This window comes from Silene latifolia, chromosome 5 (assembly GCF_048544455.1).
Source record: "Silene latifolia isolate original U9 population chromosome 5, ASM4854445v1, whole genome shotgun sequence".
Taxonomy (NCBI): Eukaryota; Viridiplantae; Streptophyta; class Magnoliopsida; order Caryophyllales; family Caryophyllaceae; genus Silene; species Silene latifolia.
Genome location: NC_133530.1, coordinates 13,318,512 through 13,341,114, shown reverse-complemented (window position 1 = coordinate 13,341,114; position 22,603 = coordinate 13,318,512). Strand labels below are relative to the sequence as shown.

Here is a 22,603-nt window from a genome sequence, read left to right as displayed (position 1 = left end):
TAAGATGATTGTCAATCTAATCAACTTTATCCCATTATTAGTCCTATACATTATCGGGCAATCCATCCGTGTGAATCAAATTCGTATCGCTGGTTGATTTAGGTTGTGTTTCGATTGGTACAAAGAAGATTAATTCATACTTCCTCCATTCAACTCCACTCTACCAATTTCTTTTTTCAGCACTATTCACAAGTTCACATTCAATTTCAATTTTCTCTCAATACATAAGTGAAAATATATTCATGTGGGATCTTGTTTGATTCGTATTTACGAGTACATTATAAATATCTAACTTTTATAATTTTTGCAAATACATTGCTAATGATATTTACTGCGTAAAACACGCGTTGGCAAACGTGAAAAAGTAAAGTGGTAGAGTGGAGTTGAATGGAGGAAGTATATAGTTTTAACCTTGAGTCGGGTCGTTTCGGTTTGCTCAACCAAATTCTAAGTTCTACTAGGTAGATGGGCCGGATTATTGGATATCCTAAAACCATACAACCTTTTGCTTGCTATAGTCCAAGTCACCAAGACACCAACCCAATCCTTTTCCCGAGACTTATGTTTTACTCTTTTTTTTCTAAAATTGTAGTTAGGGCAACTTATCTAACAAATTTTCAACTCCTTTTATGAACATAGTTCATTTTACCTTAAAACTAGATTAATATGCCCTCCATCCTAGTCATTCGTTTACTTATTTCGTTTATCTGTATTTTACTTATTTGTTTATCTTTCTACATTGAAAATATTTCTATAGAGTAATGTGATCATCATCATAACCTATTGTCCACTTTTCACTCAATAATAATATCCACAAATTATTGAAAATATATTTTCATTATCTTCGGAGTTATCCACTCATATCTTTTTGTATGTTTTAATAATTAACTAGTTTTAATCCCGTGCAAAAATTGCACGGGGTTACTTGTTAAACAATTGTTATTATTAAATTATGAATGGAGAAAATGTAGAAATATTGAAATTCAAATATATAAAATTAAGTAAGTAAGAATATAGTAAAGACAATAACATTAATACAGTCGTTATTACATGAGACGATTTTACACGGTGAGACGATTTCGTTGTATATAAAAACAACTTATTAGTATTAGATAAATAGTTTATTTGTTGAAATGAACCGTCTCACAGGGTGATTCGTTTTACTCTATAATTCGTGTCAATCTAAATAGGCTCAATAACAAACTGTTGGCTCAAAGTCTAAATATGATTAAAATAGGCTTAAACAACCTCAAACTAACCCATTAAAATCTCAGTACATATCGCCAAAAGCCCCACCTTCACCTTATAATAAATTAGCAATGCTAACCTAACATACTTCCAAAACATACTTCACACGCCTCTTTCTCCCTCGCTCTCTCTCATCAAACACGACCTCACCAGTCACCGTCATTATATCACTCCCTCAAACCTATAATTTCTCTCTATAATCCTCATTCATTAAACAATATATCATCTCCTTACTCGATAATGTTTACCTAATTGATAATCTCTCTCACTATCAGCTATGTTTGTTTCATTTTTTGTTCTGATTTTTTTTTCTATTCAATTTCTCATAGATCTGATGGTTATTTTTTTAAAAGTTGATTTTTTATTTTTTATAAAATTATTAGTGAATATCATAGATCTAATGAGTATTATTTTTTTTTAAATAAAATTACTCAATATGAGTAAGTATGTGTTTTTAAATAATATTCTTTTTACTTTATTTGGTTGCCTATATTACGTTTAAATTATTTTTTCATTTATTTAAAACTTATTTTCGTTATTTTAAAAAAATCCCATATTTTGAATGTAATCTTCCCCTTTTTTTGAATTTTTATTTTTTATTTTTTTTGACAAAACAATAGAGTATTTCTAAGAATGAAAATTAAATCTATTACATTTAAATGACTTAGATATTTTCTGAAATATTTATCAATTAAATTCCTAAATCTTATTTTTATATAAGTTTTTAATGGCATGTTTTTCCTATTATAGTTACAAGATATTTAAAGAGAATTTTTTGAAATAAATTGTTAAATTTAGCTTTCAGATTTTTTTGAAGATTTTAAAACAATTTTTTCAAAAAAATAAGTAATTTTTAGATGTTAAATATTTGTAATCACTTACTTGAGATCATTTAAAAGATTAGATTATATTAATTCAAATTAGATTAGCTTAGATTATACTTAGTATTAATAAATTGATTTTATTATAAAAAAACGTGCAAAATAAACTTAAAATCGTTTTCTTCGGAGTAATTTTTCATATTTGAATTGAGTGGGGAGAGGAGAGGAGATGGGAGGAGAGAGGGTAATTAAATGGTGTATAAAAAGTGGTGGGTCCTATATGTTGCCAAATTTCGGAAAATTTTCAGCCAATGGGAAGCCTTCAAAAAACCTGGCTTTTATACTAGGTAGATGTCCAGATAAAATTCGTAATTTGCTTGTACACAATCTCCATTAATGATTGTATGTTGTGGTTAGGTTTAGGTCTCTTAGCTTTGTCAGTCAAGCTTGTATAAATAATGTCGCCATGTACAATTTTTTTTTTTAAATATTGTCATTGCATTTCATTAGAAAAGAAATTACAATTATAAAAACTATCACACTATGAAACAAAACAAAATACATCCTGTCAAAAACAGGACAAAAACCAAGATATATGCTATAACTTGGAACCTAGATGATTTATAAGCCTATGATGATCTTTCTCTTTAGTTTTCATGAACATTCAAATAGCCATCAGATATTGGATTTTCCTTTGGACACCAATTTTTGCTTTCATGCATGTTGACTATATTATTAATTCAATTCTTATTGATTCTCTGTTCTATCACTAATAGTCTCCTACTCTTTCCATGGTCTTTGTGCAAATTTTAAAGGTAATAAATAATCGGGATGGAGAGAGTACCACGTTTAATGATTGCTGATATACGATTAATTTACTCCTATTTTCCCTCTTTCTTTTATGCATACCGACTCGTATCGAGTCGGTTTCGGGTGTTTTTCCTTGCATTTTGTGCCCAATCCCCGTACTTGTTACCTTGTGTATCCTTTTGTAGGAGACGATCCAAGTATAGAGGAATTGGGGCAAGAAAGGCACCCCATTGCCTTTACATGAAGAAGAGGTGAAGAAATGTCTTTTGAACATTGTGTTCTCACGCAGACCGGGCAATTTCTGGCCCGCCACCGTGAGAGCACACCCTAAAGAATTGCCAAAGATTTTGAAGAAAAGTCTGAGTGTCTTTGTGTTTTTGCCGAGCCCGAAGCCGCCCACCGAGAACACAACAAGAAGAATTAATTGAAGATTTTGAGGAAAAACAAGCTTGACCTCGCTGCAGGTAGGAGCACCTAAGAATGGCCAACCTCAAGATTACACACTCCAACAAAGAAGAAGAAGACTGAAGGTGGTGTTTTGTTTTGAGGCCGGCAGCCGGCCCACCGGGAAAACACAGTTGCCAGACATTTTATTTGATTGCACGGTTTTACCGGTAGGGGCGCCGGCAGTCGGTCCACCGGCAAAACGCAGCAGCGGCGGATTTGGGCTTTTTTCTCTCTTTTCTTCCTCTTTTCTTCTTAATCTTGTACAAGCCTATAAATACCCCCTCCTTAAACCCTTTTGTACAGACAACCCTAGATCCAATTTATTTCCCTTTTCAAGTTTCAAACTTTGCTAATCTTATTGTTAATCTTTCCTTAATTAGAGAGGTTCTTCAATTAATTAGTGATTGAATTTGGGTTTGTAAGAAGATTGAAGGTCCTCCTTCTTTATTATTTCTATCCAAATTCCTCTTTTGCTATTTGAGTTGGTATTAATTCTCTCCCTATTTTCATTTGTTTACATTTTGTTTTTCCCTTAAGTTTGTTTGATTGTTTATGACAAGTTTGCATCTTTATTGTTTAATTGTTGTTGTTTCCACCATTGTTGATCTTTTCATTGTTCATCTTTTCTTTGATTCTCTTTCTTTTGTTCATCCTTGCTAGTTGTCCTCAAAGACTTAATCTTTGAGTGGATTGGGTTAAAGATTGTGTCTTTTAGATTAGTAAACCTTGTTATTAGATTAAATCACTTTTCCTCTTAATTATTGTTGGATTGTTGAATGTTTGGTTGTAGAATTCATCTTTCACTCATGTTTATGTTTAAAGATTCTACCTTTGTAGTTTATTTAGCCTTTAGAAACATGATTAGCGAGTAGTCTTTCACTAGGACTCGGTTTGACCCAATATGAGTAAATTCACTAATTGAATCTCACAAAGGCTAATTATTTGGGGAAATTGGTGGAGGTAGTTTAGAGGATTGATTTGGGTTTATGGGTTGAATTTTGGGTAGTGTCGATTTACGCCCCTTGTCCACCAACGAGAGTTGGATAGGTTGTGATTTGGATACCCGGAATTCGACCCTATTGCTAACCTAGGTTGAGACCGAAAGGGAGAACCGGGTAGAGCACCTCTAAATTAGCGTTTGAAATCGACTTCCGAGAGGAGGAGTGGGATGACCCGGAAATTAATGGGGCTTAATGACCTTAGAAAATATCGGACTACCTTGGGAATATGCATGTTTTTGGAGTAGTAGGGTGTTGAGTTAGGGATTCCGACCTTCGAACCCGAGAGGGGGGTTGGTGGGTAGTGCTAGTGTCCTATTTCGAACCCGAGAGGGGGGTCTTAGGCGAATTAGAGTCATCACCTCCTCACCTAGATACCCTTATGATTAGCCTAGAGGTTTAATTGTGTGGAGTTACAAATTTTTTTGGGAAGAACCGAGTCTTAGGTTTTTAATCTATTTGATTTACAACTTTTCATTTCCATCTTGCCATTTTCTCTATTTCCTATTTAGTTTAATCTTTCCCTTTGTCTTTAGTAGTTATAATACAATCATTTCATCCCTTATTGCCGACTTAGCTAAACGATAGGATTAGAACAATTGGTAATCTTTTCAACTCCTTGTGGGATCGACCCTTAATAGTGTACAACGATAAAATCGTGCACTTGCGAGGTATAGCTTGATACCATCAAGTTTTTTATGCCGTTGCTTGAGGAGTTCGGCTAGATATTAATTGTTTTCGTTCTTGTTTAGACTAAGTCTTTTGTGTTACTAATCCCTCTCTTAAGTGTGTAGGACTTTTTGCATGGTTAGGAGAGCTCGAAGAGGTCAACCAATTCGTCCGATTGACCACGAGATCGAAGCTACCGCAAGAAGACTAAATTCACTCCGTAGAAGAGGGCTTATAGAAACACCAATTCCTCAAGAAAATTTAGTAATTGAGGACCTTCGAGAAGAACCAAGTGCTTTTGAAACTTTCGAGAATCCCTTTACAATTCCGGAAGCGGAAGTAACAATGGCCGCGGTTCCTATGAGAGATAACTTGGCTCCGAAAAAGGTGGTGAATCCGAGTATTGTCAAGCCACCTATTCAAGCCAACAATTTTGATGTGAAAGCCACCTTACTACAACTTGTCCAAGGGAACCAATTCGGAGGGGGAGCCACCGAAAACCCCAACGAGCATCTCAACGAGTTCTTGGATAGTTGTGACATGTTCAAGGCCAATGGAGTGACGGAGGATGCCGTACGCCTGAGGCATTTCCCTTACTCCTTGAGGGGAAGTGCCAAGGAGTGGCTTAAAAGTTGTGAACCCGACTCTCTTCGGACTTGGGACGATGTCTCTAAGGCTTTCCTAAACAAGTATTTCCCACCCCAACGAACCGCAAGAATCAAGAGTGAGCTCCAAGGCTTCACCCAACAAGAAGATGAGACCCTTTATGAAGCATGGGAGAGGTACAAGGGCCTCCAAAGGCTATGTCCTCACCACGGTATTGGGGATGATGAGCTCATCAACAATTTCTATGAAGGGTTAAATAATGAAATGAAGATGAACCTTAATTCCGGCTCGGGGAAGGGAGCATTGGATAAGATAGATCACAAGACGGCGAAAGAGCTTATTGAAGAAATGGCTTCTCGTACCTTTCATTGGAACAATGATAGGCACAAGAGAAAAGGGAAGTCAACGGTCGAATCGGCCAACAATGTTGAGGTAAAAGAGATGATAGAAGAGCTTAAGCAACAAGTTGCCTTGATGAGTTCAAGCAAAACATCTAGCAATTCTTCTATGAGGAACCAAGTCTATAGTTGTGAGCTTTGCGGATACCAAGGACACCCACCCAATGAGTGTCCTTTGGTGGTTGGAGATGGCAATTGTATGGAGCAAGTGAACGGGATATGGGAGTCTAGTCCGGCCAAGCAAGCATTTAACAATAACCAATATCACCCCGGAATGAGAGCCCACCCAAACTTCTCTTATGGCTCTCAAAATGTCCAAAACCCAACCTTCCAACAAAAATCACAACAACCAAACTTTCAAGCTCAAAAACAAAACACAACATTCAATCAAGGTCCACCGGGTTTCCAAGGAAGAACCTTCCAACCAAGACAACAATTTCAACCACTCAACCCACCAAACAACCCGCCTTTCCAACAAAACACCCAACCTTTCCAACAAAACACCCAACCTTTCCAACAAAACACCCAACTAAAGTCAAGCTTGGAACTCATGATGGAACAATTGATGACTTCCCAAAACCAACTTGTCAATACTCAAACACAATTCATCAACCATTCCACTCAAAAACATGACGAGACAACCTCATCCATCAACCAACTTAGGACCCAAATGCAAGCCTCTCAACGGATGACGGACAACCAAATCTCTCAATTGGCTACCCAAATGAGCCAACTACAAGCCTCCCAAGGGAAATTCCTGGGTAAAACCGAGGAAAATCCGAAAACCATGAATGTTATCCACTTGAGGAGTGGTCGAGATTTGGAAGACCGAGCATTTGTCAAGAAGAGGAAGAGTAGTAGACCAGGTGAAGTAGTCGACCCTCAAGTTGTGGATGCACCTCCTAAGGTAATTGAGGAAAAGGAGGGAGAAGATGAACTAGTGGAAGTTGTTGTGGAAACCCCAAGAGTGATTGATGAACCAACAAGGGTGGTTGAAGAGCCCAAACAACAAGTTGTAAGGACTTATGTGCCACCAATTCCTTTTCCACAAAGGTTGGCAAGAGCTAAACTTGAACAAAAGTATGGAAAGTTCATGGACATGATGAAGGGTATCAACATTACCATGCCTTTCATTGATGCCGTAAAGGAGATTCCAAGCTATGGAAAGTTCTTGAAGGAGCTCATCTCAAACAAAAACTCCTTGAGCCCGACAACTACGGTGAACTTATCCAAGGAGTGTAGTGAAATTCTTATGAATGAAGCTCCTCAAAAGCTTGAAGACCCGGGGAGTTTTTCCATACCTTGTAAGATTGGGACCGTGCATATTGAGAGAGTCTTGTGTGATTTGGGGGCAAGCATTAGTCTTATGCCCCTCAAAATTTTCAAGAAATTGAAGGGTTATGAGCTTTCACCAACAAGGGTTTCTCTCCAACTTGCGGATAGGTCGGTAAGATACCCAATTGGTCTTGTGGAGGATGTCCCGCTCAAGGTGGGGAAACTTGCATTCCCATGTGATTTCTATGTAATGGACATCCCCGAGGACTCAAATATTCTCATCATATTGGGGCGCCCTTGTCTTGCTACGGGGGGTGCCATGATTGATGTGAAGAATGGGAAGCTTTCTTTACAAGTGGGTGAGGATAAGGTTGAATTCTCCTTGAACAAGGCTATGAAAGAGCCTTCGGAAGAAAAGTCTTGTTATATGATTGATGTGGTAGAGGAATGGGTTGATATGAAGAAATTTGATGAAGACAAGGGTTTGCAAGGGTTCCTTGTGGGCAAGGTAAAAGATTGCAAGGAGCACCGGGAGTATGCTTTAGCTATGGAAGCAACAATTGAAGAAGACCCGGATAAAGAATTTGAAAGCTTGAGAGGAGATGGTAAAAAGGAGGAGAGATCTACGCCTCCTCAAGTGGAGTTGAAACCTCTTCCCTCTACTCTTAAACATGCTTTCCTTGGCCCTAATGACACTTACCCTATTATTGTCAATAATGCACTCAATGACACCGAACTTCAAAAGTTACTTGATGTTGTGAGAAAATACAAGGATGTCATTGGGTACTCAATTGATGATATCAAGAGGATTAGCCCTTCTTTTTGCACCCATCGCATTCATTTGGAGGATGAGAGTGCATCTTCCATTGAGCCTCAACGCCGCCTTAACCCCGCTATGAAGGAAGTGGTTAGGAAGGAGGTGTTGAAGCTCTATGATGCAAGCATAATTTACCCTATCTCCGATAGTGCATGGGTAAGCCCGGTGCATGTTGTGCCAAAGAAGGGCGGGGTCACGGTAGTCACCAATGACAAGAATGAGTTAATTCCAAAAAGAGTCACAACCGGGTGGAGAATGTGTATAGACTATAGACGCCTCAACAAGGCAACTAGGAAAGACCATTTCCCCCTCCCTTTCCTTGACCAAATGTTGGAAAGACTTGCCCAACACTCTCATTTTTGCTACCTTGATGGGTTTTCGGGATTTTTCCAAATCCCGATTCACCCTAATGACCAAGAAAAGACCACCTTTACGTGCCCGTTTGGCACCTTTGCTTATAGGCGCATGCCCTTTGGGCTTTGCAATGCGCCGGCCACATTTCAAAGATGCATGCTAGCTATATTTTCCGAATATGTTGAGAATATCATGGAGGTGTTTATGGACGATTTCTCCGTCGTAGGCACCTCATTTGATGGATGTCTAGCTAATTTGGGTAAGGTCTTGAAAAGATGTCAAGAGAGCGGTCTAGTCTTGAATTGGGAGAAATGTCACTTCATGGTGACATCCGGGGTTGTTTTGGGTCATGTAGTGTCAAGTAAAGGCTTAGAAGTTGATCAAGCCAAGATTGAAGTGATTAAAACTTTACCCCCTCCCACTAATGTCAAAGGAGTTAGAAGTTTTCTTGGGCATGCCGGTTTTTACCGGAGATTTATCAAGGATTTTTCTTTGATTGCCCGACCTTTAACATTGTTGCTTGGAAAAGATGTGCCTTTCGAATTTACTAATGAGTGTTTGGATGCTTTCAATAGGTTGAAGGAAGCTCTCATCACCGCTCCAATTATGCAACCTCCCACTTGGGGAGAACCTTTTGAGTTGATGTGCGATGCTAGTGATGTAGCGGTGGGAGCGGTACTTGGACAAAAGAAGAATGGTAAACTTCATGCCATATATTATGCAAGCAAAACCTTGGATGAAGCTCAATCACACTACACCACCACCTAAAAGGAGCTTTTGGCGGTCATATATGCCATGAACAAGTTTCGTTCTTACTTGGTGGGCTCTAAGGTAATTGTGCACACCGATCACACGGCATTGAGGCACTTGCTAATCAAGAAGGAATCAAAACCACGCTTGATTCGGTGGATACTTTTGCTACAAGAGTTTGATATTGAAATTAGAGACAAGAAGGGTGTGGAAAACGTGGTAGCCGATCATCTTTCTCGGCTACTACATGTCAAGGGTAAGGATGGATTGCCAATTGATGACTCCTTGCCGGATGATCAATTATTCGCACTTGTTTTAATGGATGTCCCTTGGTACGCGGATTATGTCAATTACTTGGTATCCGGGGTCATCCCACATGGTTATGACTCCCATAAGAGGAAGAAATTCTTTCATGATCTTAAGCAATATTTTTGGGAAGAACCATGCCTTTACAAGTCTTGTGCGGATGGGATAATTAGAAGATGCATACCGAATGAAGAAGTAAAGCCCATAATCTCTCATTGCCACGACATGCCAAGTGGAGGGCATGGTAGTTCAAGAAAAACCGCCGCAAGGGTCCTCCAATGTGGTTTTTATTGGCCTTCTCTATTCCATGATGTGGCAAGCTATGTCAAGGGATGCGACAAATGCCAAAGAAGTGGTAACATTTCAAGGAGGCATGAAATGCCGATGAACTACATACTTGAAGTAGAGGTATTCGATGTATGGGGGATTGACTATCAAGGCCCTTTCCCCTCATCACATGGGAATGAGTATATCCTTGTTGCGGTGGACTACGTGAGCAAATGGGTTGAAGCTATCCCAACAAAGACTTGTGATGCAAAGTCGGTGACCAAACTCATGGAGACGATCATATTCCCACGGTTTGGGGTTCCACGAATTGTGATTAGTGATCGTGGAACTCATTTTCGGGAAAGGACTCTTGATGCTCTACTTAAGAAACATGGGGTGCAACATAGGCGTAGTCTTGCCTACCACCCACAAGCTAACGGCCAAGCCGAAATCTCTAACCGCGAGATCAAGATGATTCTTGAGAAGACCGTGAGCCGGTCAAGGAAAGATTGGTCAACCAATCTCAATGATGCATTGTGGGCTTACCGGACCGCTTTCAAAACACCGATAGGAACTTCACCGTTCCGGTTGGTGTACGGGAAGCCTTGTCACTTGCCGGTAGAGTTGGAGCACAAGGCGCATTGGGCGATCCGACTCCTTAACTTTGACTTGAAGAGTGCCGGAGAGAAGCGACTACTTGACATCAACGAGCTAGAAGAGTTTAGGCTAGAGGCTTATGAGAGCCTTAGATTGTATAAGGAGAGGACCAAAAGATTCCATGACAAGGCCATAATTCGGAGAGAGTTCAAGGAGGGAGAGTTGGTTCTCCTCTTTAACTCAAGATTCAAGTTGTTTGCGGGGAAGCTCAAGTCTAAGTGGTCGGGACCCTTCACCGTGGTCCGAGTCTTTCCCCATGGCGCGGTTGAAATATCCGATGGAGATCAATCCTTCAAGGTAAACGGGCAAAGGCTCAAGCACTACGTTGCCGGAACCCCTATCATAAAGAATGTGAGCTCCATCGCTACCTATCTTCCAAATTATTGATTGTGATCCATAACTCCGTCGAGCCTACGACATAAAACAAGGGCGCTTCATGGGAGGCAACCCATGCATCTTTGTATATAGCTTGCATTCTAGACTATTAGTGAGAGATTTGGAATTGTACTTTGTCTATTTGGATTGGTGACGGAGGTCACTTTTGAAGAAAACAAGCATTATTTTCGTTGACCCGAAATCCCGACATCATGCGTCGGAGTAGTTGAGGAAAACAATAATCCCGGGGTCAATGAAAAAGCTCGAATCCCGAGTTAAAGAAAAATTGAGCAAATTGGAAGAAAACAACGAAAAAGAGCTGTGTGTTGTGATTTGCCGGTGGACCGGCAGCCGGTTGGTCCACCGGCAGCGAGGCCAAACTTATTTAATGAAAATTGAAGTAATGGTGTGTTTTGCCGGTAGGCCGGCAGCCGGCTCACCGGCAGGCCACACCTGGCAAAGCTGAAAACACGAAGAATTGGTGAAGAGGAGTGTTTTGCCGGTAGGCCGGCAGCCGGCTCACCGGCAGGACACACCTGGTATAAGGGAATATTAAGTGAGGGAAGTGTTTTACCGGTGGACCGGCAGCCGGTTGGTCCACCGGCAGCAAGGTCAAAATTTTGAGGAAGGAATTTCGAAAAATAGAAAAAAAGGGGAGTGTGTTTTACCGGCAGACCGGCTGCCGGTTCGCCAACCGGTAAAACACACACGCAGACCAAAATTAAACCACGATTTCACCCCCATTTCTAATTCATTCCATCATTTCTCCTTCTTCTTTCCTCCTTATTTTTCCCCCTTTCTAATCCTAACTCCCTCAAATCTCAATCAAACTTCCCTCAACCTTCACCAATCTCCTCCAATCATCAAGATGGCCGGAAGAAGAACAAGAGCGGATATAGCAAGGGATCAAGCGGAGTTGATTGCTCGCGCCGCAAGTGATACAAATCCCGATCCGGACTTTCCTACGGTTGAGTTTGCCACACAAACTCAAAAGGGTAAGTTTATTCTCTTCAAAAATCGTTCCCTCACCCCAACTAAGTTTTTGCATCATCCTTCTTTGTCGGCCCTTGGAATAGCTAGAGAGACGGAAGCTCTCTTTACGGGGTGTGGTATGAGGGGAATATTTACAATGCATGAGTATACTTACCCCCGGATCACTTGGGAATTTTTGAGTAGTCTTAAGATTACAAAGCACCGGCAATCAAATATGGTGGCTACCCTTACCTTTCGTCTCATGAACCGGGAGCACACTATTACTTTGGGTCGGTTGGCTAACATTTTTGGGTTGGAAAATGCGCCGTCACATAACCCACCCGCTGATTTTCACTATTCCCGTGTATGGAAAGCGATTTCGGGCCTTGATGATAAAGTTGGGGTGAAAAGGCCCGCGGTTAGTTGCCACAACCCCGTCATTCGGGTGTGGCATAGATGTATGGGGTGCACCGTTCTTGCGGTAGATGAGCCATGGGTGTTTAGGACCCACGAACTTGAAATATTGGGGTCCTACTTGTTCACAAAACCCACCCCCTTTCGAATTAATGTGGCTCACTACCTAGCCCTTAACCTATCAAAGATTGCAAGTTCTCCGGGGCACAAAGTCCTGATACATGTGGGTAGCATGATCACCCGAATTGCCCGAAATTTGGACCGTCCGGTAGACCTTTCTACCATGAATTGGATACCCGGGGACACTTACTTGACAAAGCATTATTTGACCACAAGTCTCACGTGGCTCAAAGAGAACCCCATTGACGGCCATAAATATTGGCAAATTAATTACAAGAACTCAATCCGGCTTCCCAATGTCACCGCCATCAAAATTGAAAAGGACAAGGATTTCTACCTCCTTGATATTGAAGAAGAACCACCCACCGACCAACCTCCTCCTATTATACCACGAGTTTATTCTAGAGACCGTAGAAGCGACACTCCCTCCTCCCTACGTTACACCGCGCCCCAAACCCACCAACCCCCACCTTGGCAATTCCAACAAGGTGAGGGGTCCTCTTCGGGCCAACCTTCTTATCCTCCCTTACCACCTTCTCTCACCGAGTGGATGGAGAGGATGGATATTGCCACGGCCAAGGCCGCTAGTGAGAGGGATATCTTAGGGCGGAAATTGGACCGTATTTACTATGATCAAGCCACCGGTACGTACCCGATCTAGGACGACTTTTGTAGACGGGATTACGTGCCCTTCGATGCCCCTCATCCTTCCTACTTTGCTTGGCCCGATGGGAACTACCCTAGAGCGGATGGGAGTATGGTCCACGGAGGTCTTAACCTCCAACCGGACTACTTTTCAGCCCCTATCTTTCCACCGGAGGGGCATAACGCCCATTGGGTAGGGGACATTCGGCCCTACTTTGCTAGTGATGCGGGTGCTTCGGGGTCCGGTGGGGCCTTTATGGGAGATGCTTCTACGGGAGGTGATGGCGGTGTGATGAACATGAGTGGAGACTTCACGGGAGGTCTCATGAGCGGCGGTAGTGGAGGTAACTTCACCTTCAACCCCGAGGATTTAGTTCAAGGCTCCGAGTTTACTACCGGAGAAAATGATGATGATGATGATGAGATGGACTCCTAGTCCCGAGAGGCCGAGTTGGTGGCCTATTATCCTCCCTTTTCAATCCAAAGCCTTTGGTATGCTCCTCATATTCAATCCAAAATGACAAGTACGATCTCTCCCTTTTATCCAAATTCTCTCATTCACGTTTAATTTTTCGCATGCATTTAGTTGGTAATTCATTTAGTTGCATTCATATAGGATTGCATTAGATTTCAAATTTGTAATATATTGTTACATTTAGTAATTGCATTCACTTAGCATAACTTGCATTGTCATTTAAATATTGCATATAAAATAGAGCATGCATTGCATTTTCAAAATAAAAACCAACTAAAAATTTGAAAAATGACTAAAACCACCAAAAACATGTTATTTTATTTCACTAAATTGCCCTCCCATGTCTATAAATAAGTGTGGGGAGGGCCTAAAAAAAACCCAAAAACATGTCTTTTCATTTTAATTTCCTCCACACATTTATTTCCATTTAGAAGTAATGTAAATAAATAAGTGTGGGGAGGAGATTCTTATATTAAAAATCAACAAAAATATGTCCTTTCAATTTTTCAAAAACAAAAATCACAAAAATATGTTATTTTTCCTTTGAAAAAAAAATCAAAATTCAAAAACATGTTCCTTTCTTTTTCTTATTCACTCCCTATGCTTTTGTCCATTGAGGACAATGTACATTTCAAGTGTGGGGAGGGAAATATCCACTCTTGTGAATATTTGTTTATATTTGTAAATGCTTATAATTAGATAAAATGCCTAAAAATTGAAAAATTCAAAAAAAATTTGCATTGTATATATATGTTTTGTCTAACCTTTGGCATGGCGCATTGACCACTTGAGGCAAAAAGGAGCTAGAAGACCGCTTGGTATAATCCTTCATATCTCTTACTCCTTTTACTATTCTTTCTTTTTGGTATCTTGGATATTTTGAAGGAGAATGGGAATTTTGTTGCCTTGGGTGTCTCCTTGGGAGACCGTTTGGATTGTTGGTGTTGATGTGCTGCTAGGATTAGCCAACTTGTTGCACGTTTCATTTCATGTTTGTTTAAATTTCCGCATGCATTTGTTCACATGTAAATATATGTTATATTTCCTTCATTTTGCATCGAGTTTGTATATAAATTTTTAAGGAAGAACATGGTCAAGGAAGGGAACCAAGTACCCCCATGATGAGCTAATGTGCCCAATTGTGCCTTTCCCCTCCTCGTGACTCGCAACCCGTGGCCTCTTAGTTAGCCGAGGAAGGAGGGCTTGACCAATGAGTTTAGACCGATCTTGTGAGACCTAGGGCCGTAGACTAGACCTTTGGCTCGACTTAGCTACTCAAAGGTAAGGGTAGAGCCTCCTAGGGTGGGTACATTCATACCCCGCCCTCATCTAGGTTCGAGAGTAGGTCTCCTCGTGAGGCGTGTCACATCATTACGCATAAGTGTGTCGCATCGTCCTTAGACCGTGAAATTGCATTACATTTTTGTGCACATGATATGAAGCAAAAAAATCAGTTTTTATGAACCTCACATAGCCAAATAGCCTTGTTTTCTCCCCTACGTCGTTTCCCTTTTTGATTCACCCCCTTTGAGCTTAGCCTTTTCATTTGGCAAACCCACCTAAATAGCTACATTCCCATAACCACCCTTCATTAATCAAGAATTGGTCGGTTTTTGTAGTTGTGTTGTAGGAGGTGATTTGGGTCGTGACGGTGGATGGTTTGCACATCCACTAGGGTCGGATTTCGTTGTGAATTTGGTTTTGTATATAAATAAGAGGTTGTGAAATAGTAATGAAAAGCAAAAATAGAAAAGTGAAAATGTCGTGAAAAATCAAAAATAGTGAGTCATGTTGTATATATGTTATAAAGAAAAGAAAAAGACAAGCAACACCCCTCCTCATCATTAAATGGGGTAGAAAAAGCCGTTGCTAAATAAAAAGGGCAAATTGATGTTTTTCCAATGATGAGTCGGGTTTACACAATTTTTGCATAACTTGGGAAACCGGGTTTTTGTTAGGGTGTAGACGTTACCATTTGTTGAAATAAAAGGAGTTTTATCAAATTTTTCCTACTTGAGTTGGGTTTATGCAATTTTTGCATAGTTTTGGTCATCATTGCTATGTTAGGGCATAGACGTGTCTCATGTGTTGCAATAAGAGATGGGATGTGATGTGTTGACAATTCTTGATTTGAGCTCCACATGTCCAAACGGTGCTTACACCAATCCCGTTTCGACCTTCTCCTTAGCCCCGTTTTAACCCTTGCTTCATTTTGTGTGCATTCTACCATTGTTGCATTTCATAGGACATAGGACGGTCTTACACATTAGATTGCGGGCACGTTTTCGCTAGTCGAGTTAGTTGAGTGATTTTGGTTACCATTTGTCACAAAAATCACCTTGTTCTTTCATTGAGTGACGAGTGAAAACCATGAGGATGTCGTTGCCTTGGTCCCCTTAGTCATGGGTCCTTTGGTTGAATCTTGTGTCGGTTTGGTAATTCTCGGCGGTCTTGCCCTTTCTTCCCTTTCCCCGCTCTTGAATTTGTTTCTTGAGCATTGGTCACGCAAGGATTGCCTTAGTCACGCTTAGGGGGTTGGCACCTCAATTGGCACTTCTGAGACGGTACTCCCGACCAAGACCGTGTTTTGTTGTTTGAAAAATTCGGCCACTTAGATGAGGAAAGTGAATCATTTTGTTAGATGCATTCTATTTATTGATTACGTGCTTTCATGATGGATGTGTCGAAAGTTTTGTAGCAAGACCCAACTTGCCTTGCAATAGGGCACTCTCCCCTCATGAGTGTCAAATTGCGAGTTGAAGGGGCGTTGAGTGCGCTAATACTCGATCGGCTTAGGCAGTAGTTTAGTTGAGTGATGCTTATATTGTGCATCCACTCTCCATATCTATCATAATAATGCTTTGTACATTGGTTTTGGGACTTACTCGGGGACGAGTAAGGATTAAGTGTGGGGAGGTTTGATATACGATTAATTTACTCCTATTTTCCCTCTTTCTTTTATGCATACCGACTCGTATCGAGTCGGTTTCGGGTGTTTTTCCTTGCATTTTGTGCCCAATCCCCGTACTTGTTACCTTGTGTATCCTTTTGTAGGAGACGATCCAAGTATAGAGGAATTGGGGCAAGAAAGGCACCCCATTGCCTTTACATGAAGAAGAGGTGAAGAAATGCTGAACATTGTGTTCTGCGCGTGCACGGACCGGGCAACCCCCGCCACCGCAGAGCACACCCCAAAGAATTGCCAAAGATTTTGAAGAAAAGCCGAGTCTTTGTGTTTTTGCTTAAGAGGCGGGGCAGCCCCCCACCGGTAGAACACAATAAGAAGAATTAATTGAAGATTTTGAGGAAAAACAAGCTTGACCTCGCTGCCGGTAGGAGCACCGGCAGCCGGTCAACCGGCATTACACACTCCAACAAAGAAGAAGAAGACTCGAAGGTGGTGTTTTGCCGTGAGGCAATGCCGCCCACCGGAAAACACACTGTTGCGATATTTTATTTGATTGCACGGTTTTGCCGATAGGGCGCCGTGATCGGTCCACCTAAAAACGCAAAGAAAGAACGGATTTGGGCTTTTTTCTCTCTTTTCTTCCTCTTTTCTTCTTAATCTTGTACAAGCCTATAAACACCCCCTCCTTAAACCCTTTTGTACAGACAACCCTAGATCCAATTTATTTCCCTTTTCAAGTTTCAAACTTTGCTAATCTTATTGTTAATCTTTCCTTAATTAGAGAGGTTCTTCAATTAATTAGTGATTGAATTTGGGTTTGTAAGAAGATTGAAGGTCCTCCTTCTTTATTATTTCTATCCAAATTCCTCTTTTGCTATTTGAGTTGGTATTAATTCTCTCCCTATTTTCATTTGTTTACATTTTGTTTTTCCCTTAAGTTTGTTTGATTGTTTATGACAAGTTTGCATCTTTATTGTTTAATTGTTGTTGTTTCCACCATTGTTGATCTTTTCATTGTTCATCTTTTCTTTGATTCTCTTTCTTTTGTTCATCCTTGCTAGTTGTCCTCAAAGACTTAATCTTTGAGTGGATTGGGTTAAAGATTGTGTCTTTTAGATTCACTACTACAAATATAGGAATAAGTAACGCCTAATAGAGAACGGCCCAGTTAGGTAACCGTTCTCTAGAAATAAAGAGAACGTTCTTCTTAGATAAGCATTATGTAAAAAAACAATAGAGAACGCCTTTTATATAAACAGTTCTCTACATTTATTAAAAATAAAAAATAAAAAAAATAATCGAAAACCCATCTGACTTTTCCTTTATTCTTTATAATAATAATAATAATAATAATCCTATAATCTACGGAGTATTATACACCGTACTTCACTAAATGATACAACCTTCCATGTTTTTTAACTGAACAAGTAAACAAACTCCTTCAATCCCTCTCTCTCACTAATCTCCATCACCCTCACTAATCTCCATCACCCGTCTTTCGTCGACTGTCGAGAACCGCCATCAACCGCCATCAACCGCCTTACATCTTAGATCGCATCTCAACTGTGCACCACCACTTTCCGCCTCTTCATCTGGTCCGAAATTTCTAGGGTTTGCTCACATTACTCCAAAATTTTGAGGATTTATTATTGTCAGGTTTTGAATTTCGCATATTAATCGAGAAACTTACTTGTTTCTTTAGAAGTTGCAGGTTGGTTTTGCTAGTTTAAGGTCTTTACTTTAGTAAACCCTAGAAATTGGGGATTTTATAATAAAGAGGAAAATTGACGAAAATGGATAGAACTGAGGTTTGTTTCTTGTTTCACATCTCTTGTATTCAATATATTCGTATTCCATGTGCTTTCCTCGATTCTTACGTATATATGTGCTTTTTAATTATTGGGCTTTTTTTGTATAGATTTTATAGGTCTCATTTGATTATGTTAGATATTACCTCAATATCATATTTTCGTAATTGATAAACAGGGAGTCTGTCATTTTTTTTCACAGCTTTAAGAGGCCTCGGATGTCATAACCAGGATCAATCAAGGTAGCGTTCTGTTTTTCTTTAATTATTTGATTGATGTTTGATTCTTTGGTATTATGGACTATGACTTGCTTGAAGCTCTGATATTCTACTATGATTCTATGAACAACAAAAACGATTATTGTGCTAAACTTGATTGTTGTATGATAATGATACTAACCAAACTCAATGCCTTCCTTAATTTATGCTTTAGTCGTACAAGTAGCCTAGTCTATAAGTTATATATGGCATGTGTGTTGTGTTTGTTGAAAGTCAAGATTTTTTGCTTAAAATTGTTATTTGAAACTCTACGGGCTGATGGAGGTTGATCTCGGATTTCTCTCTGCAAAAAAGATTACTCAAACATAAAAGATTTAATCACACGTATCACTTTTTTTCCATATTATCTACTCTACATTACATTCGTTCTTATTATTAAACCTTGATATATATGTTTGCTTTACTTTAGTTAGTCCTGCTTATTAAAGTAAGCCAATAGATTCGCTTGGCAAAAAGTTATAAATTTCTTTTTTTGTGGGTGACAGGACTGATATGTTGTGTTATGGTATAGGGAGTACTCATTCTCCATCCTGGTTGCTGTAAGATTCTCATTTTGAGTGATACCATATAAGATTTGTATTTCTGTTTTTGTAGCTGAATTATTTGAGAATTTGTTCATTTACATTTTAGTTGTGTTTGTATTACACGATTAACATTATCATTTCGAGATGTGTGTAATTGGAGGTTAATGATGGGATTAATGCTCATCGAAGCTCTTGACATGAGAGTATCAAGTACACATGCTGCATCACACTTTTCTAATATTTTCAAAGGATTGATTCTGATTTTCTCTATAATTCTAAACCCTAATTTTCAGAGTTTGAATTATCGTGGTTAAGTACTCATCGTGATTCAGGATTTTCACCATACTGCTCATTGTAATTGTATCTTTTGCTCATTGGAGTCGCTCACTAGAATTGTATCGTACGCTCACCATGACCTCACTAACCGTAATTTTCTCGTTTAAGTATGAATATTTATGTCGTATTTTTACAGGTGATTGCTTTGCATCGGAGTCATTAAGCATGAGGAATGAACTTGTGGACCAAGTGAAGAAGGTTTTCACTAAGCTGTTTGATATGTTTTTCACTGCTGGCAATCACATATTCACATCTCTCAATTAGTGATAGTTGGCTTTAGGTAGATTCTTATCTTCCCATTACTTTAATTTCCTTAACAATCTTTACTGATATTTCTCAATTATCTCTAAAATTGTTGATTATCCTTAAACCGTCCCATTTAAGTTTTTGTGAAAGAAGGCCTTGGTTTTTTTTACGGCGGTTTGTTTTCTTTTCCTGTTTACTGATTGTACTCCGTATATAGGAACTGCATTCTACCAGGGGTATGGTGGCCAATGAAAGAGCAAGAGCTTTCCAACTTCAGGTATAACTTGATTTCTGGTTTCATCCAAAGTTACTGTCAACTGGACTTATTTGAAGACGATACAATCTAAGGATCTTAATTCACAATGTTAGGCCCTGTTCTTTTGGACTTAAAGTCACTCTCTATAAGTTAAGTTCAGCAAAATTAAGTTAAGTTCAGAAAAGTTCAGCAAAATTAAGTTAAGTTAAGTTCAGCAAAATTAAGTTCAGAAAAGTTCAGCAAAATTAAGTTCAGCAACATTAAGTTTAGAAAAGTTCAGCAAAATTAAGTTCAGAAAAGTTAAGCAGAATAATAAGTTTCATAATATTGACGAGTTTTAAAAAATAGAGATAATTTTCGTTCAAATCGGTTGTATAAACAATCCGAGATTAATTATTATTCTATATAATTTTTTCAAAAAAAAACATTTATTTAAAGCCGAATTCTTACCTATCCCCCGAAGGTATGTTAGAGCATTTTAATTACCGACATTCGTCATTGAGAATGAAAGTTGAAATGGCATTTGGTCAATTGAAAAAAAGGTGGAAGGTCAATTGAAAAAAAGGTGGAAGGTGTTAAAAGTTATGCCTCAAATGTCACCTAAGTATCAAATGTCCATTATTGTTTCTAATTTCACACTTCATAATTTTATACGGATGCACACTCATGGGATACCTGTTATACAACATGACAACGTTCTAGGGACAAAAGATTTAGGCATGTTTGATAAGAAGCGGAAAAAAGCTATGTACAAGGTGCGAAATAACATAGTCAAGAACATTTGGCGAGGCAATGGATTTGACGGGGTGAGCTCAAATGAAGATGAAAAAAGTGACGAGGAAGATGATAATATGGAACTAGATGATTATAAAGAAAAAAAAAGTAATGTGATTTACTTTTTATTTTTATATATTAGGTAATGTGTACGAAAATATTAACTTATATAAATAAAGTATTTTATAATCTTTATTTGTGTTTTTAGTTATATTTCTTTATTATTATTATTATTATTATTAAATATTATTATTATTATTAAATATATATTATTATTATTATTATTAAATATTATTATTATTATTATTTTTGAAGGGAATTATTATTATTATTATTATTATTATTATTATTATTATTATTATTATTATTATTATTATTATTATTATTATTATTATTATTAGTAGTAGTAGTAGTAGTAGTAGTAGTAGTAGTAGTAGTAGTAGTAGTAGTAGTAGTAGTAGTAGTAGTAGTAGTAGTAGTAGTAGTATTAAGTGAAATTAAATTAAGTTAATTTAAGTAACATTATTTTAATTTATAAAAGTTAAGCTATTATAAGTTAAGTTCAAAGAAAATTCAAAGAAAAATTAAGTTCAAGAAAATTAAGTTCGAAAAGTTCAAGAAAATTAAGTTCAAAAATTAAGTTCAGAAAAGTTCAGCAAAAATAAGTTAAGTTCAGCAAAATTAAGTTAAGTTCAGAAAAATTAAGTTAAATTCAGCAACTTTAAGTCCAAAAGAACAGGGCCTTACTCATAATTGTTACTCAGCGCCTAGTGATTCCCGAACTGGTTCGAACATATTCTTTCACGACGCTGGCTTTAAATCTATGTCAGACACACTATTAACAACTTATTTTGTATCGATGTGGCGTATTCATTTTAAACTAGGTGCGCTTTTATTATGGGTCATCCGGACACAAGCTTTTTGCGTTTTCAACAAAATGGTTAAGATGCGTACAGATTTAGGCATTTAGTTGTTGAGTGCTGCAATTATTTGATGCAAATATCTTGCAGGTTGAAGTTTTTCATCTTAAGCAGAGATTGCAGTCATTGGAGAACCGAACATCGACACCAAGAAAGCCATTCCAAGTATAGTACAAAGAATGACTCAATTCCTTCAAAAATCACATCGCCTTTAGGAAGAAGCATCTTTGGGCATTCATCATTTTGAAGTTGTATAATATCGTATGTTCATAGTAGATGGATAGTATTCATTTTGTAAATACTGAAAACAAACTTGTGATACGGTGTATGCCACTTTTGGAGTAATAAAAGTGACTACTTTCTCATGTTTTGTGTCTTTGTTTTAATTTTCAGTATTTCGCCATTTATATTATATACGTAGTATTTTTTTTAAAAAAAAATAAGAATAGAGAATTGTTGGCTAAGCTCACCGTTCTCTATTCCTATGAAAAGAGAACGCTTATAAGGCGTTCTCTAAATATCATTTCCACAGTTCTCTATGATTGTGAATAGAAAACGCCTCTTCCAACCGTTTTATAAGCTTTAGAGAACACTGACCTAAAGAACGCCTCTAAGGCGTTATCTAAAGATTATTTCAACAGTTCTCTAAGCCTATTATTGTAGTAGTGATTATTAAACCTTGTTATTAGATTAAATCACTTTTCCTCTTAATTATTGTTGGATTGTTGAATGTTTGGTTGTAGAATTCATCTTTCACTCATGTTTATGTTTAAAGATTCTACCTTTGTAGTTTATTTAGCCTTTAGAAACATGATTAGCGAGTAATCTTTCACTAGGACTCGGTTTGACCCAATATGAGTAAATTCACTAATTGAATCTCACAAAGGCTAATTATTTGGGGAAATTGGTGGGGGTAGTTTAGAGGATTGATTTGGGTTTATGGGTTGAATTTTGGGTAGTGTCGATTTACGCCCCTTGTCCACCAACGAGAGTTGGTTAGGTTGTGATTTGGATACCCGGAATTCGACCCTATTGCTAACCTAGGTTGAGACCGAAAGGGAGAACCGGGTAGAGCACCTCTAAATTAGCGTTTGAAATCGACCTCCGAGAGGAGGAGTGGGATGACCCG

The 22,603-nt window shown here is 38.6% G+C and overlaps 1 long non-coding RNA gene and 1 other non-coding gene across 2 annotated transcripts; one reads left to right on the top strand and one right to left on the bottom strand.

Annotated features, from left to right (window-relative positions):
- Positions 1-5,707: 5,707 nt before the first annotated feature.
- Positions 5,708-5,814, bottom strand: LOC141658056 (small nucleolar RNA R71). The gene has a single exon (XR_012548966.1). It is a non-coding gene; the product is annotated as a small nucleolar RNA R71 (small nucleolar RNA).
- An 11,879-nt stretch (positions 5,815-17,693) lies between these two features.
- On the top strand, positions 17,694-19,886 carry LOC141655914 (uncharacterized). The gene is made up of 4 exons (XR_012548236.1): positions 17,694-17,943; positions 18,044-18,140; positions 18,319-19,558; positions 19,742-19,886. It is a non-coding gene; the product is annotated as an uncharacterized LOC141655914 (long non-coding RNA).
- Positions 19,887-22,603: the final 2,717 nt, after the last annotated feature.